At 43.3% G+C, this 18305-nt stretch overlaps 1 protein-coding gene across 7 annotated transcripts in view; it reads left to right on the top strand.

Annotated features, from left to right (window-relative positions):
* The window catches only part of LOC111956729 (zinc finger protein 521-like), a 183340-nt gene that overhangs the window by 45422 nt on the left and 119613 nt on the right, over positions 1-18305 (top strand). The gene's annotated exons all lie outside the window — the stretch shown is intronic.

Below are 18305 nucleotides of genomic sequence, written 5' to 3'. Positions count from 1 at the left end.
CCAGTATGACACACTCACAAAAACTCAATTTCTTTTGCATGCATTATATGGATAGTTTCCATTCTCCTTTGCCGTTACTACACAGACACACAACACAATGTGTATGTATCCACACACACACACTTCCTCTTACCGTACTGATCATTTGAGTATTTAGGCACCTCACTACACCACGCCACACAGATTCTCAGTAGTCAAAGCCAATGTCATTGAGGTCTCACTGTAACCAGACCTCCTTGGTAAGTGGATCCCTACTATAGTGAGGTCCCTCTTAGTGTGGAGGCATCGTCCATGTCTACTGGGACCCTGGGAGGAAGACGAGAGAAGGAAGGGTGCCATTGGTAGACTGTGTCATTGAACCTGAGATGGATAAACAGAACACTGCTATAAATACTCTGACAAGGTGGCTCAGAGAACTAATGATATGAGCTGCTGAAGGTTTCCTCCATGTGATTCTCATGGACTTGGTGTCCTCCTTTACCCTGTCCCTTTACCATCCTGTACCATCCTGTACCGTCCTGTCCCTTTACCATCCTGTACCGTCCTGTCCTGTACCGTCCTGTCCCTTTACCATCCTGTACCATCCTGTCCCGTACCATCCTGTCCTGTACCGTCCTGTCCCTTTACCATCCTGTACCATCCTGTCCTGTACCGTCCTGTCCTGTACCATCCTGTACCGTCCTGTCCTGTACCGCCCTGTCCCTTTACAGTCCTGTACCGTCCTGTCCCTTTACCGTCCTGTACCGTCCTGTCCTTTTACCATCCTGTACCGTCCTGTCCTGTACCGTCCTGTCCCTTTATTATCCTGTCCCTTTACCATCCTGTACCGTCCTGTCCTGTACCATCCTGTACCGTCCTGTCCCGTACCGTCCTGTCCCGTCTTATCCCGTACTGTCCCGTCCTGTCCCGTATCAGTCTGTACCGTCCTGTCCTATACCGTCCTGTCCCGTCCTGTACCTGTTATGCTGATTAATGCGGACCCAAAAGCGACTTAAAGAAACAGAGTCTTTATTCCAGGCAAAAACACGACAGGGCGGAACAAGGACGCAGGACAGCAAACATCAAACAAGAATCCGACAAGGACAGGAGCGGAAAACAGAGGGAGAAATAGGGACTCTAATCAGAGGGCAAAATAGGGGACAGGTGTGAAAGAGTAAATGAGGTCGTTAGGAGAATGAGAAACAGCTGGGAGCAGGAACGGAACGATAGAGAGAGAGAGCGGGAGAGGGAGAGAGGGAGGAGAGAGAGAGAGAGAGAGAAAGAGGGAAAGAACCTAATAAGACCAGCAGAGGGAAGCACAGGGACAAGACATGAAAATAAATGACAAAACATGACAGTACCGTCCTGTCCTGTCCCGTTATGTCCCGTCCTGTCCCATACCATTCAGTACCATCCTGTCCTGTACTGTCCTGTCCCGTCCTGTACTGTCCTGTCCCATACCGTCCTGTCCCGTCCTGTCCCGTATGTCCTGTCCCGTACCATTCTGTACCGTCCTGTACTGTCCTGTCCCGTCCTGTACCGTCCCGTCCTGTCCCGTACCATTCTGTACCGTCCTGTCCTATACCATACCGTACTGTCCCGTCCTGTCCCGTCCTGTCGTGTACCGTCCTGTCCCGTGCTGTACTGTCCTGTACCGTCCTGTACCATCCGGTTCTGTACCGTCCTGTCCCGTCCTGTACTGTACCATCCTGTCTCGTCCTGTAGCGTCCTGTACCGTCCTCTACCGTCCTGTCTCAGGATGAGAAAAACAGTCTGTAACAGTCTATTTCTTCTTGTAATTTTTGGGAGAGATCACTTAGTTTTTCTCTTAACATTATAGGGTAGAAAGTAAACAGAATGAAGATGAAGATAAGTTCATGTGAAGAGGAAGACTTACTTTATGATAGGAGTTTAATTGTGAGAGGGGGGCTACAGTAAGCATTGTCCTATCAGACAGCAATATATACTCTCCTCTGTTTAATACGCAGACATAGTTTGATTTCATATTTTGCAATCCGCAACCAGCCAACTGCAAATTATAGGGCAGGACTGCTTCAGAGTGATCTCAGATTTCCAAACAACCAGTAAGATATCCCATATGAGTGTTACAAAGATTTTCCACTAGCAGGAAGCCTGTCTCACTGAATGGACAGTGTGTGTCTGTGCGTGCTCGCTCACCCGCTTGCTCACGTCTGTGGGCGCATAGATGTACGCTACTGTTCAAAAGTTTGGGATCACTTAGAAATGTCCTTGTTTTTGAAAGAAAAGCATATCACAGGAGTGATGGTTGTTGATAATTAGCTTCTGTAAGCCTATGTAGATATTCCATAAAAAATCTGCCGTTTCCAGCTACAATAGTCATTTACAACAATAACAATGTCTACACTGTATTTCTGATCGATTTGATGTTATTTTAATGGACAAAAAAWTTGCTTTTCTTTCAAAAACAAGGACATTTCTAAGTGACCCCAAACTTTTGAACGGTAGTGTATGTGTGTCAGAACATGTGTTTATGTGTGTACTGCTTCACAAGCAGGAAGCCAATCAAGCAAAGTGTATAAGAGAGAGGGCCTAGCCTACTTTTCAAAAGGTGTGAAAATCTGTTGAATGTGCACTTGCAAATTATGACTTTCCTGGCTTGAGTGGAGCCCTCAGCCGTCTCCTCTCAATACACCCAGCAATCCCTCAAACAAATATTGATTCCAGCACATTATATTTGGCACATACATATGAAATCATTGCACAAAGGCAATTTGATTAAAGGTAGAGTAGGAAAGAAGCTCATGCTGTACCATTGACTTTTAACAGTATTGCCGATTTCTAATAGCTCTTTGATTTGTTTGATACCTTACCTTTTTCCTATTATGTTTTGATTGGGAACAAAGGGAGGTATATTTCTAGGGGCACCTTTAAAGTGCTTTGAAATGTTTTCAGAATTTTCTTTTTAGTATTTTGAGCAAGACAACAGTCAAGCATGTTCTGACTCAGACAGGGTCTTACATTATCTAGACGCGGTCACAATTAACAACTCAGGCATATTATTATCCTATAATTAAGCAAAGACCTTCATTAATGTCAATCTCACGGACAAATAAGACTTAATTGCTGAATGCTGGAATGCTGCAGGTTGGCTAAGAACCCCTGTAAAACCTGAGCATTATGCACGACCACTCTATAGGTATTCAAACACAGAGGGAGAGAAAAAATACACTTTGAGATACATCAGACTGTGTGTGTGTGTGTGTGTGTGTGTGTGTGTGTGTGTGTGTGTGTGCTTCAGTCGGGAGTCTTCTTCCTATGTGGCTGGCATCCATTACCAATTAATCAGCTTTACATCGACTCTCAGCTCACAGATGGATTCTTTATTAAAACAACATTCTAATCAACAACCAGCACCTACTGAATCCTCCACTTCTACAAATCAGTTTTTAGGTTTTATTTTTAGGAGACCCATTCAGAGCTTGACGACCCAATCCTGACATTGAGAATTAGTAGGATTTTGTGGAAAATTTAGAAATTGTTGTTGCAGTAGATATTCTTATTTGTTTGTGTTGGTCCCATGTTTCATGAGCTGAAATAATAGATCACAGAAATGTTCCATACGCACAAAAGCTTATTTCTCTCAAATTTTGTACACAAAATTTGTTTACATCCCTGTTAGTGAACATTTCTCCTTTGTCGAGATAATCCATCAACCTGACAGATGTGGCATATCAAGAAGCTGATTAAACAGGTGCACCTTGTGCTGGGACAATAAAACGACACTCTAAAATGTACAGTTTTGTCACACAACACAATGCCACAGATGTCTCAAGTTTTGAGGGAGCGTGCAATTGGCATGCTGACAGCAGGAATGTCCACCAGAGCTGTTGCCAGGGAATTGTATGTTCATTTCTTTACCATAAGGCACATCCAACGTCATTTTAGAGAATTTGCCAGTACGTCCAACTGGCCTCACGTATGGCGTTGTGTGGGCGAGCGGTTTACTGATGTCAACATGGTGGCGGGGGAGTTATGGTATGGGCAGGCATAAGCTATGGACAATTTATTTTATACCTTTATTTATCTAGGCAAGTCAGTTAAGAGAAAATTCTTATTTTCAATGACAGCCTAGGAACAGTGGGTAAACTGCCTTGTTCAGGGGCAGAATGACAGATTTTGACCTTGTCAACTCGGGGATTCGATCTTGCAACCTTTCAGTTACTAGTCCAATGCTCTAACCACTAGTCTACCTGCCGCCCCAATGAACACAATTGAATTTTTTGATGGCAATTTGAATCCACAGAAATATGAACGCACAGAAATACTATGACGAGTAGCTGAGACCCATTGTGAGGCTCATTTATTTTAAGGTTTCTGTGACCGACAGATGCATATCTGTATTCCCAGTTATGTGAAATCCATAGATTATGGCCTAATGGATTAATTTTAATTGACTGATTTCCTCATATGAACTTTAACTTTTTTTACAATTGTTTCGCTACACCCGCAATAACATCTGCTAAATATGTGTATTCGACCAATACAATTTGATTTGATGTGATTTGAAACTCAGTAAAATCTWTGAAATTGTTGCATTTATATTTTTGTTCAGTATAGTTAGCTTAGTAAATATTTACCATGTACTGTCAACTTGAGGAGATTTCAGAATGCATGGAGACAGATATGTATACCCATGCAGGCACATTAGAGCTGGGTAGTATGGAGAAAAAAAATCCATATCGCAATAAATATAATTTTTTTTGCGCTAACTATAAATCAGTGATAAATTATTTTGGGGGGAGGTGCTAGAGCTGGCTGATATGGACAAAAAGTTATATAGTGATATATGTTACTCTTTTGCTTGATAAAAACCAAAACAACCATTTTTTTATGTGCAGTTGCTTTACATTAATGGCAGGGCTCTAGATAATATTTTCCAGTGCCAAGTAAGACAATAGAGATGGTTCAAAATGTAAGCTATTTCATTTAACATATTCAGGAAATGACTGATTGATATTTTGATGTGCAACCTGTCCAAATAGGATCCAGAATTATCAGATGTATTTTTGGCTCTTCAGAGAATTTGCAGACATCTTTGTGCATATTGGGCTATAGGCTATATTAGTCACCATCTGAGGAAGAGGGAACTCAAAACACTTAGCTAGATTGCTGAGCTCTAAATATTATATTGTTGCTAGATTGCCATGTAGGCTTATTGATTAATCTATCACTAAATGTAGGCTAATGTCATACAAAAACTTCCCAGCGCTAGGCCTAGGCTACTTGTTGTACGACTATTCACTGCAACTGGCTCCATGCATCATACTAACTACAGCCTACTCTGCTTGTAAAATGGTGCCATGAACTCAATATTAAAAGGTGAGAAATATATGATCTACTCCCAGAAAGCTGTGACTCTCCTCTCTGTAACTAGAACAACAGTAGTTTCTTTGAAAACCCTATTTTTCCCACAATAGCATTTTGAGCAACGGTAATGCTTTGTGCTTCCCAGAATGCATCTCTCCATCCTCCTTGCGCACAGTGGGGAGAGGGAGTGAGAGTCAGCAGCCGACAGCAAAACAGGGACAGGCAGATACTTTCAGAGCAGGGATCAACATAATGCATAGGCTATTACTGTTGACCAAATAATAGTTTTAGAAACAATCTACAGGAATGTTGTGTGGGAAAATCACCGAAAATTTCGGACTTAAGCAAAATGCTTCGGTAAGAGGAAGGCAATGTCGGTGTCGGAAATCTTTGGTTTATCGTCCCAGCTCTAAGGCACATGCACACCACAAACAAATGAGTACCCATACCCACCGTCTCACTATCCCTTGGTAACTAAACCTAACAACACGATCTACAGTTTAAAGAACAAACCCCGGTGCTGTAGCATACTGTATCTCGGCCTACTAGACTACGCCCAACAGACAAGAGAGAGAGAGATGTAACATGTCACCCTGATCAATGGCTGCCATTGTCTCCCCACCGTCTGGCTGAGGTTTAACACCTCTCCATGCACTTAAGCCGTGACCACTGCAGTGCGCTAAGGGAGCACGGGGGTATGGATTGCCTCGTGTCCCCGATGCGATCGGTGCTATCGATCGTGCTAATGCTGGACTGCGGAGGAAGGCAAGAGATAGCCTGTGAGAGACGAGAGGAGGGAGAGTGCTGCAGGAATGTGTCTCCAGAGACTGTCTTGGGCTGGGGCAGGGCTGTAGGAATGCTCCCCCGGAGGTAGACTTCCACTGTTCGAGTACAGGCTGGGGTGGAAGACAAGGCAGGGCTGGAAGAATGCTTCTCTGGAGAACCGAGAGTGGAGAGGGTTGGAGAGGCTGGGGCTGGTCTGGAGGAGTGCTCCCCCAAAGTGGCCATCTAACTCTGGGGCAGGACTGGAGGGGCTCCAGGGGCTCCGAAGGGCAAGGGGGCTGGGTGTGGGGGTAGATGCGCGGCCCCCCTCCAGGCTCCAGGATGGCTGCGGGTCAGGTTTCCGTGTTGGGATCAGCATCCTGCCGTCAGGACTTTAAGCTTCCCAGGGGAGGAGGAAGTAGAGAGAGGAGGCAGCCTTTTATTCCGTAGGCCTCTCTCTTTCCGCTAGCTTTGTCTCTCCACAGTCTCAGTCTTCCATTGTCTGCTCCGGCTTTCATTGTTAGCGATTATGTTGCGGGAAAGAGACACCTATGGTTGGTCCTCAGTTTTCTTTTGGGCCGCACACACATGTTAATAGTTGAGATACATGACAGTGTAATGGCATGTAAGAAAATGTACACTTATAGTAGCCCTTACTGTCTTTTAATGTAAATAAGGACAATGGCACCAGTACTGAGTTTAATTCAAGGCAGTTTGGTTTCACAACGGCTTACCTTGCCAGTGTCAATTTTATTCTCGTATACTGCTGCTGTGCTGGAGGCATTTGAATAGCACAGTGCACACAGTGCTGTCATCCTAGTGGTCATACTTTCATTACTGGCCCGCTCCCTAGAGAAACACCTTTTCTTGTGTCCTTCACTAGAGGAGAAGCACAGCTCGTCCCTCAGGAGAGATATGTGGCCTGCTATTTTAACCCTCTGTGAGATGACCTTTTTAATAAGTGTCTTTCTCTGTTTTCTTGCCGGCCACTGTGAGAGCAAACAGAGCATGTCTTCTGCTTCCCTCAGATAAAGAAATCAATCAGAAAGAGAGAGAGAGAGAGAACTGGGCCATATATGGATTTATATTATGTAAATTCTTCCCTTTTTCTGCTCTTGCCTGTGGAGATTTAGCGATGCATTCAACATCCGATAAAATACATTTTAGATTTATGAGAAAAATACAAATGAGGTATATTCATGTACTATGAAACAATGAGTTGCACTATTTCCTAGCAAGACATTGCAGGCAATACTGCAGCGATTTGATGTGATTTGGTAGGGACATGGGAACACAGAGGCATACTGTTCAGTTCTCTCTGTTAATGATTTAGCTCTGTTTATTGTCAAGCCTTTAGAAAGAATTTCATTACAGTAAGGCTCTCTGAATATGTTCTCGTTGTCTGAATTCGTACACCAACATGTTGGTTCAAAGTAAAACAAGTCTTTGGGTCAGCGGCATGGAAACGTTCAGTAATACCCACAACTATCATTAACTAGTTGCTGGCGGACCGTGTTTTGTAATAACTGTTTCCAGTAGGATCTCATTGGCAGACCTGGAGCTTTTTTTCCACACAGAAAAGAAGGATGAATTGATCCAACGGCTGCTTTGTGGCGACCAAAAAGAACACTCCTACAAAACCACAAAGACTTGATTTGCTTCAAAAGCCTTTAGCAGTAGACACCGATAGAAAGGAGACATGAGCAGCCCTGAATAGCCCAACTCTGAGCATTCTGCCGGTCATCAGAAATTATGCCTTGTTTTTGCCTGGGCGTTTTGCGACAGCGCGGTACAAAGTGTGGCACAGTGATTGCAAGTCTTTGAACGGGGGAGAGGTGGTCAGGGGAGAATAGCAGCGACTTCTGGCACAACGTAGGCACTGAAAAGAGAATTAGGTTGGAGTCTTTCCCGAGTTTGTGTGTGTGTGTGTGTGTGTGTGTGTGTGTGTGTGTGTGTGTGTGTGTGTGTGTGTGTGTGTGTGTGTGTGTGTGTGTGTGTGTGTGTGTGTGTGTGTGTGTGTGTGTGTGTGTGTGTGTGTGTGTGTGTGTGTGTGTGTGTGTGTGTGTGTGTGTGTGTGTGTGTGTGTGTGTGTGCCTGTGAGAATGTGTGTGTATAAAGTAGTAGATCTGACTCCTCAATGTAGCAGCCCCTTGTGCTTGCTCTCTGTATGACTGAGCCGGTAACATTAACAGGAGTGTCATTAGGATTTCAAAGCATATTATGCCCTCTTCTTCTTTCCCCTGTGCTTCACACAGCACACGTTATGCACCGTATAAAGTATTTATTGGTCTTTGTCAGCCGAGCTTGGCAATTTCTACAGTAACACAATCAAAATAGTAATGGAGGAGTCTGTTTGTTTGTGGATGTGGATGTGTATGAGACAGACGTAATCTGATGGCCAACTCAGACCAGCTCGGCAGCTCGGCTTCTCTCTGTCTCTGCCCCTTTTTTTGTACCCACTTCACTTGTCCCTTTATCTATTGTTATCTCTCTGTCTCTCTCTGTCTCTCTCTTCATTCAATTTCAATTTAACAGCTTTTWTTGCCATGGGGAACATATGTTTACATTGCCAAAGCAAGTGAAATAGATCATAAACAAAAGTGAAATAAACATTAAAGAAATTAACAGCTAACATTATACTCACAAAAGTTCCAAAAGAATAAAAACATTTCAAATGTAATTTTATGTCAAAATACAGTGTTGTAATGATGTGCAAATAGTTAAAGTACAAAAGGGAAAATAAATAAACATAAATATTGCTTGTATTTACAGTTCTGTTCGTTCTTCACTGGTTGCCCTTTTCTTGTGGCAACAGGTCACAAATCTTGCTGCTGTGATTGCAAACTGTGGTATTTCACCCAATAGATATGAAAGTTTATCAACATTGGATTTGTTTTCGAATTCTTTGTGGGTCTGAGTAATCTGAGGAAAATATGTGTCTCTAATATGGTCATACATTTGGCAGGASGTTAGGAAGTGCAGCTCAGTTTCCACCTCATTTTGTGGCCAGTGTGCACATAGCCTCTTGTCTTGAGAGCCAAGTCTGCCTTCGGTGGCCTTTCTCAAAAGCAAGGAAATGCTCACTGAGTCTGTACATAGTCAAAGATTTCCTTAATTTTGTCTCAGTCACGGTGGTCAGGTATTCTGCCACTGTGTACTCTGTCCAAATAGCATTCTAGTTTGCTCAGTTTTTTTGTTAATTCTTTCCAATGTGTCAGGGTAATTATCTTTTTGTTTTCTCATTATTTGGTTGGGTCTAATTTTGTTGCTGCTCTCGCTCTCTGTCTTTCTCTGTCTCTCTCTCTGTCTCTCTCTGTCTCTGTCTCTCTCTCTGTCGCTCTCTCTCTCTCTGTCGGTCTCTCTCTCTCTGTTTCTCTCTCTCTGTCTCCCTCCCTGTCTCTCTGTCTGTCTCTCTCCGTCTCTCTGTCTCTCTCTGTCTCTCTCGCAACACACGCGACCGAATCACACACACATGCACAGCCACCTTGTGCGCGCACACACCACACCACACACCCACAACACACACACACACACCACACACACACACACACACACACACACACACACACACACACACACACAACTGCGCGCTTGCACTTTCCACCTGAGACTAAACATAATTTGTTGCTGGAGGGGCTAAACAACATGCTGTGTCTTTAACATTCATCCAGACAACCTCCTTTGAGATCGGATGGAGACAGAGGAGCAAGGTTGATAGGCTAATGTAATGGGAAGGATACAGATAATATCATGTAAGTATCCGTGAAATGACGTATTTGTATTTGCAACACTGTTGTGGTTTGCCCTTTTTTTTTTAACCTATGGTCCGTTTGTCGTGTGCAGACAGACACGTCACTAGGATTGTTTGACGGTGGCTTGGTCATGGTGTAGCAGGCTGACTCTCCATCTCTCTCTCCCTGGCCCTGGCTCTGCTTGCTCTTTGTTCACTCTCCTACTCAGCCTCTGAGTCAGGCAGAAGAATGGCACATTAAATCTTAATAGGACTGCGTCTGGCCATGTTGAATTGCAGAGCGTGTTAAGCCGGCGCTTTCCTCCCTCTTGGCACGCGCTCGTGGAAGTGGAAAACAATTGAATAAAAGAAACCGCTCCCTCGCTCTGTAGCACCAAGTGACTCTGGCTTCTAGTCTGAAGCAATGAGACGACCGAGAGAGAGTGCTACACAAATGACTTAAGCCCCTGTAAAGACACTGTAACACAAATTACTTAATTGCTCACAGCACATACAGTGCCTTCAGAAAGTATTCACACCTCTTGACTTATTACACATTTTGTTGTTACAGCCTGAATWAAAAATTGATTAAATCTTTTTTCTCACCCATCTACACACCCCATCATGACAAAGTGAAAACATGTTTTTAGAAATGTTTGCAAATTTATTGAAAATGTAATACAGAAATATCAAATTTACATAACTATTTATAGCCTATTTTCTATACTTTGTAGAAGCGCCTTTGGCTGCGATTACAGCTGTAAGTCTTTCTGGGTAAGTCTCTAAGAGTTTTCCACACTTGGATTGTGCAACATTTGCTCATTAATCACAATTCTTCAAGCTCTGTCAAATTGGTTGTTGATCATTGCTAGACATTCATTTTTAGGTCTTGCCATAGATTGTAAATTAGTCAAAACTGTAACTCTACAACTCAGGAACATTCACTGTCTTCTTGGTAAGCAACTCCAGTGTAGATTTTGCCTTGTGTTTTAGGTTATTATCCTGCTGAAAGGTGAATTCACCTCCCAGTATATGGTGGAAAGTAGACTGAAACAGTTTTTCCTCYAGGATTTTGCCTGTGCTTAGCTCCATTCTGTTTATTTTTTTATCATGGAAAACTCCCCAGTCCTTAACTATTACAAGCATACCCATAACAAGATGCAGCCACCACTACTTGCTTAGTTAATTGCTTTGCCACATTTTTTTGCAAACAGGCTGCATGTTTTATAATATTTTTTATTTTGTACAGGCTTCCTTCTTTTCACTCTGTCAATTAGTATTATGGAGTAACTACAATGTTGTTGATCCATCCTCAGTTTTCTCCTGTCACAGCCATTAAACTCTGTAACTGTTTTAATGTCACCATTGGCCTCATGGTAAAATCCCTGAGTGGTTTCCTTCTACGGCAACTATGTTAGGAAGGACACCTGTATCTTTGTAGTGACTGGGTGTATTGATACACCATCCAAAGAGTAATTAATAACTTGCTTAAAGGGATATTCAATGTCAGATTTTTTTTTTTTTACCCATCTACCAATAGGTGCCCTTCTTTGCGAAGCATTGGAAAACCTCCCTGGTCTTTGTGGTTGAATCTGTGTTTGAAATTCACTACTCTACTGAGGAACCTTACAGATAATTGTATATTTGGGGTACAAAGATGAGGTAGTCATTCAAAAATCATGTTAAACACTATTATTGCACACGGAATGAGTCCATGCAACTTATTATGTGACTTGTTAATACTCCTGATCTTATTTAGACTTTCCATAACAAAGGGACTGATTACTTTTGACATTTTTAAAAACATAATTCCACTTTGACATTATAGGGTATTGTGTGTAGGCCAGTGGCAAAAACAATCTCAATTTAATCCATTTTAAATTCAGGCTGTAACACAACAATATGTGGAAAAAGTCAAGGGGTGTGAATACTTTCTGAAGGCTCTGTAGACATACAGTATGATTCAGGTAGGTACAGGATTTACCGTGCCACCTATATAGACACCACTACACAGAGTTCCCTGCCTGGAGACTGAACCAAAAATGGCATCAGTCCTCACATAAACGCAGAGATGCTATCATGAAACGAATAGATACTACAGAAATAGGGAACCGCAGACCGACAGCATTTGCAGCAGCCCAATGTATGATAGGACTAGAGAGAGACAGACAGACAGACAAGGAGATTGAGACAGACAACGCTAGCTGGCTGCATGGTGAATGCAGGCAGGGCATGGCATCTTTGTTGGAACGTAAGAGGTGGTAATTACCTAGTGATGAGTTGACTGGTTGTGTGTCCAGTGCACGGTGCTGCTGGGTGGGGCTGCGGGAGGCAGATAAGACCCCCATGCTGGAGCTTATCTGTGAAAACCGAGAGGCACCAGGCCCCGCCAGGCAAATCCACTGTACGGCCCACCGTCTGCGTCTAGCGCCCTGATTTATTAACGACATCATTAATGCCAGACAAGTTACGTGCATTGACTCTCCGTTGAGAGGGGAAATGTGATAAAACAAATAAAGTCTAGATTCCTGGATGCTCGAACCGGTCGACCGACCCCTGTGCCTAAGAGGCATCGGTGGGTTGATGTGTTTTGAAAGTGAGGAGATTCTGTGGAGATGTGATGTTTACCAGGTAGTGTTTCAGYCTATGGAAAGGCACGGAGAGTGAGCTCAGATCTTACCTCTGGGGKGCTTCACTCGTTCTACTCAGGGTCCCAGGAATTCAAATGATTTTATTTTTTTTCACTGAAATGTGCTGCTGCTCACCAGAATAATGATAAACCAGATACAAAAAAACACAACTAGACCAGTGGGGAAAAAAGCAGGATAATGAATCTTGAAAACTTTATGAATTGTGTGTCTCGGCTAGGTTTTTTTCTGTTTTATGCTTTGTGAAATCGAAAAACCTGGCACTATAAGGTTCTATCTGTTAAAAGACGATTCTGARATAATTGGCATTAATGTTCCAAACCCTCATTGGTTTGAATGGTGTCAACACTTTTTTATCTGGTATTTATTGAACTTAACAACATTGACATACTTCAAAAATCACGTTGTTGTCATGCCTCCCTTGGAGTTCTGGAGAAKTTWGTATTGCAAAAACGGTTGTAATGGTCCGCATGCTCCAAGTGGCAAATGTTTTATTGGAGGTCACATTTCAAGAACCCTTCCCCACAAGCCCACAGAAGGGGGATGTGGTTATATGTGTCACTGTTTTCCGTCCTGGAAAGACACATTTTGTAGAGAGTTGTTGCGTATGCTAGTTTCAAGTGTGGCCGACAGTCTGCGATCTATATTTATTGAGATTGAAAGTCGATTATGCTGGTAAAGTCAAATGTCACAACACATTCTAAACCGTTGTGGTGACAAATACTTTTTGCCTTGTCTTCATTCGTTCACATAGCTGCTGGCTGCGCTTTGCTACCACCAMAAAAATTGGGAAGATTGCCCATTATTTCGTTTTTTGGAACGACCCAAAAAACGGAGGCATTGGGAGAACCTATTCAAGTAAGCAAATACATTGTAGGCTAACTCAACTGAGCTGCTAGCTAGCTAACTTTACACACTGTTTAGCGAAGTTAATTAAATGTCATCTAGCTACTTCTTGTCCCTCAWGCTAGCCTTTACAGCCAAATATCACTTCAGAAAGATAAATATATATATATATTGACGTGGCCAGCATTGGGGCGGCAGGTAGCCTAGTGGTTAGAGCGTTGGACTAGTAACYGTAAAGGTTGCAAGATTGAATCCCCAAGCTGACAATGTCAAAMTCTGTTGTTCTGCCCCTGAACACGGCAGTTAACCCACTGTTCCTAGGCCATCATTGAACATAATAATTTGTTCTTAACTGACTTGCCTAGTTAAATAAAGGTAAAATAAAAAATACATATCAAAATTGTAGACCAATTTCTCCCTTTGAAATAACAGAGAAGTGTTGTGAAAATCAGTGTGCTGCAAACGTTCTAAAATGTTTTGGTGGCAGTGCTTGTTGAATTTTTTTGTACTCGCGCACTGTTGCTCCTAAGGCACTAATCTGGTGAACACCTTTGGAGCTCTGCCCATTTGATTAGTTTGATGCGAGAATTATTATTTTTTTTGTCAAAGACTCCAGTCACCTAAGTCATAGACTGTTCTCACTGCTACCTGTACCGAAGCTCCAAGCATAGGTCCAAAAGGCTCCTTTACAGCTTCTACCCCCAAGCCATAAGACTGCTGAACAATTAATCAAATGCCCCCCCCGCGCCCCCAACATCGGTTTACCCGGCCTCGTGTATTTAGCCGTCATTAATTGTTTTGTTTATTGTGTTTTATTTTTTATTCAGTAAATATTTCTTAACTCTATTTTCTTAAAACTGCATTGTTGGTTAAGGGCTTGTAAAGTAAGCATTTCAGCGGTGTTATTCGGGCACATGTGACAATACATTTTGATTTGATTGCCGACCCTCTTTAGCTGATTTCTGTCATGGAACTTCCCAGGCTTTCTGTTTTAGGGAAGCCTGTTCGCTATGAGGCTATTCCACTACAGACTCACCTGTAGTGTTATCTCTTCAAGATGTTTATGAACTGTGTGTGTTTGTTCGAATGTATCTTCATCAATAACAACACTTTCATTTAAGCTATACTGTACATGTGGTTGTTCGATGAATAGATAAGTGTAAATTCTGACCAGAAACCTTAACGTTATCTCAAGATGACTTCTTTGGAGAGTGAGATACTAAATGTAGTGTGTGTGGCAGTCTACATTGTTTCCTTTCATAGTCAGGCGCATCACTAGCAGGGTGGTCTGGACAGTAGCACGTCGCGACAATGAAAAACAAGCTCGCGCTAAAGCTCCATTCGAGCAGCCACATATGAAGTGTTGACCTCTGGTTAGGAATTAAGTAAACAATCACGTGAGTGTGATAACAGAACAAGACAAGTTAAAACTCGGTATTAGCTATCAAATGCAAGGAGCTTTTCGGTGCTGATGTACTATTTAAGGATGAGATGTGTGGTCATCTGTGTGTGAGTTTGTATGGGACTAATGGGGATTTTGGAAACAGGTTAGATTCGACTGTATAGCATTACACAGAACATCGGCACTGTGACGTCTCAAAAAAGCCCTAGCATATCGGTTTTGGACATTAATCGCTAATGCTTATAATGAAAGGTACTGGATTTTTTGTTGCCTACGTCTGCGTGAAATGTAACTGCACATTGATAGCCCCACGCGTAGGGTTGTTGCCTGAGACGCATAGCTTTGCAAACTGGCCCACAGGTCGGTGGGATGGAAGGGATGGATGTGACGGAGGGCGGTCGGTGTGAAGAGTGACCTGGGTCCGTTAAAGGTTTATGTGTCCCCGCGGGCTGTATTCTGTGGACCGGGCTGGACCCACAGGAAGGAACAGAGCCAGCTGTGTGACGGCATTCTGCTGGCCTGCTGGCCCCTGAGCTTCAGGAACTCTGGGCCTGAATTCACAAAGTAATGTCTCAGAGTGCTGATCTAGGATCAGGTCCCTCCTATCTATATAATCGTACACTCTTAGAAAAAAAGGCGCTATCTAGAACATAAAAACTGTCTTCAGCTGTCCCCATAGGAGAACCCTTTTTGGTTCCAGGTAGACCCATTTGGGTTCCATGTAAAAYCCTTTCCACAGAGAGTTCTACATTTTAGTAATTAAGCAGATGCTTTTATCCAGAGCGACTATAAGTAGCATACATTTTCATACTTTAATCCCCCATACTGGTCCCCCATGGGAAATGAACCCACAACTCTGGCATTGCAAGTGCCATGCTCTACCAACTGAGCCACACAGGACCCTGTAAGGTTCTGTGTTTATTTTCTTAGTCAACCTTGTGTTCTGTTTTGTTGTGTTCTTGAACGTAGACCTGTGTCTCATTTTTGTTCATTGATTTCACCTGTGTTAGTTACTCACCTGGTCTCATCAGCTCCTTATTTAGTTCAGTTCATTCTGTTTGTGCCTTTGTGAGGTATTGTTTGTTTTGACTCTACTAAGCCTGTTCCTAGCTCGTTTGTGAGAACCAGTTATAGCCTTCAGTCCTAGTCTTGATTCACCTGCCTGTTTGCCTACCTGTGTATTGCCTGCCTGTGACCACGATTCCTGCCTTCTGTGAATGTGAAATATACACCTTTTTCTCCCTGAGTTTAATTACAGACCCAAAAAGGTTATACCTGGAACCAGAAAGGATTCTCCTATGGGGACAGACGAAGAACCCTTTCGGGACCCTTTTTGCTAAGAGTGTGTTCATTATGGCAAAACCTAGATCAGTAGTACTACTCTGAGACGTTTGTGAATGCAGGCACTATCACAGTCTCAGTGTTTGCCCTCCAACTCCTCCACCTCCCCTCCCCTCCCCTCCCCTCCCATGGGTTGCTGCTTTTTGCCAGGCCAGGGGGATGGTGTCTGGGGTGGGGCGGTGAGGGCCAATTGATTTGATCAGAGATAGAGCTTCTCTTAATTAAAGCCACGGTTGGTTGGAATTCTGCGGAGGGCTGCACAATGACTAGCTTTGGCCGTGACTCTGCTTTAAACTGAGGCATTAAAACCCCTGATTGAATAGTAAACCACCTGTGGTACTCTAGCCGAGCCCTGAATCAGTCGCTGTTTTAAAGAGAGAAGAACCCCCTGCAGTCGTCATTTCTACCAACCTCTACAGCCACAATAACATCCAGCCATTTAAATCAGCTTCATTCTATATTCACCTGATGTACACAAAAAAAAACAAATCACATTTTCAAAAATAGCTCAAAGGAATTATGTCAGCCAAGAGGGACTGGGTTTTAGTAAACAGAGAAGCAATCTTTATGATTAGGACATCATGTGCCCTCAGTCAACGCATGAGGCATCCTGCTTTCTCCACATCGTAGGACAGGGTTTGTTCAACATACCCCACAAATAGAGTCAACACACCAAAAACCTAACTTGTGATTGGATTTTAATCCGATAGCATTATTATTCCGGTCTCCCATTGGCCATTCATTACTCTCACATGGCGTCTGTGTGGGCTGTGATCACCCAATCAGCATCCAGACCGTATTCCAGAGAGCATGCTTCCGTTTGCATCCCTTAAACCCTGTGAGATCCTCTCTCTCTCCGGGCCCCACCGACGGAATGCCTAATTCCAAAGTAAACTGATTGCTCTCTCCGACAAGATTACACTGTGATGATGTTATCCAAACGAGACGGTGCTAATCCGCCATGGATGCAACCAAGGTGGGCTAGAAGGAGGATGCTTACCCCAAGATGACTGATCAGCATGTTAAGAGAAATGAGGGAGGTGGAAAAGAATAAAGAAAAAAAAACACAAGTGAGTTAGATTGATCGAAAGAGTGCGAGAGAGAGTTGTCGGTGTGGGGGTATGTAGAGGAAACTTAATTTGCTTCTCACCTCAGGCAACTGGGCTCTGAGGCCAGTAAATATGCAAACATGGCCGAGTCTGGCCATCAATATGCACACCCTGGATGATTACTAATCTCCACTGCAGAACACCAGACAGTACTAAGGTCTGCTCAGGAGCACTATGCAATGTGAGGAGGAGGAAGAGGAGGGGGAAGGGGGGGGGCCTTTTTGCAACGTTTCAAAAATATGTTGGGTCTTCAAGGCCATTCCTACTGTCTTGTCTGGATTTTATTTCAAGCCTTTCAACAATTCAACTTTTACAATGAAAGACACTTATCCATCTAGTGCAATAGGATTCTCTAAAACAGTGAGCAACAGTTAGGTAAATCCAGACCTAATCACAATTGAGATGTTGTTGCCGGATTTGATAAGGAGTTCATGCTTGAAAAGCCACAAATGTTGCTGAGTAAAGCAGTTCTGCATGGAAGAGTGAGGCAGACAAACCACACTCCTCCACAAATGAGAGACTGATCAGAGCTACAGGAAGCGTTTTGGTTGGAGTCATTGCAGCTAAAGGTGGAAACAACCAGTTATAAAATAAGTATGTAATTGTTGTGTTATTTGTTCACTCAGTTTCGCCTTTATCTAATATTAGGTTTTGGTTGAAGATCTGATAACATTCAGGGATAAAAAAAATATACAAAGTAAGATATATTAAGAAAGGGGGCAAATATTGGTTTCATAGCACTGTACACCCCCCCCCCCCCACACACACACTAACACACCGCACACACACACACACACACAACACAACACACAACACGCCACACACACCGCACACAACACCACACAACACACACCACACGACAGCCAGGTAGGGCTGCAGTCATTAGGTGTGTGCAGGCTTACGCAGACAGCCAGATAAACCAGATGCCTCGGATGGCCAGGGGTCATCTCTCTCTTACCAGAAATGCTGTTTGATGTCCTTGGTTCCTCTCTCCTCTCTCTCTCTGTCCTCTCTTTTCCTCTTCTCTCTCTCTCTCTCTCTCTCTCTCTTCTCTCTCTCTCTCTCTTCTCTCTCTTCTCTCTCTCTCTCTCTCTCTCTCTTCTCTCTCTCTCTCTCTCTCGGTCTCTCTCTCACCCTCG

This window comes from Salvelinus sp. IW2-2015, linkage group LG32 (assembly GCF_002910315.2).
Source record: "Salvelinus sp. IW2-2015 linkage group LG32, ASM291031v2, whole genome shotgun sequence".
NCBI classification, from domain to species: domain Eukaryota; kingdom Metazoa; phylum Chordata; class Actinopteri; order Salmoniformes; family Salmonidae; genus Salvelinus; species Salvelinus sp. IW2-2015.
This window is presented reverse-complemented; position numbering and strand designations above follow the sequence as displayed.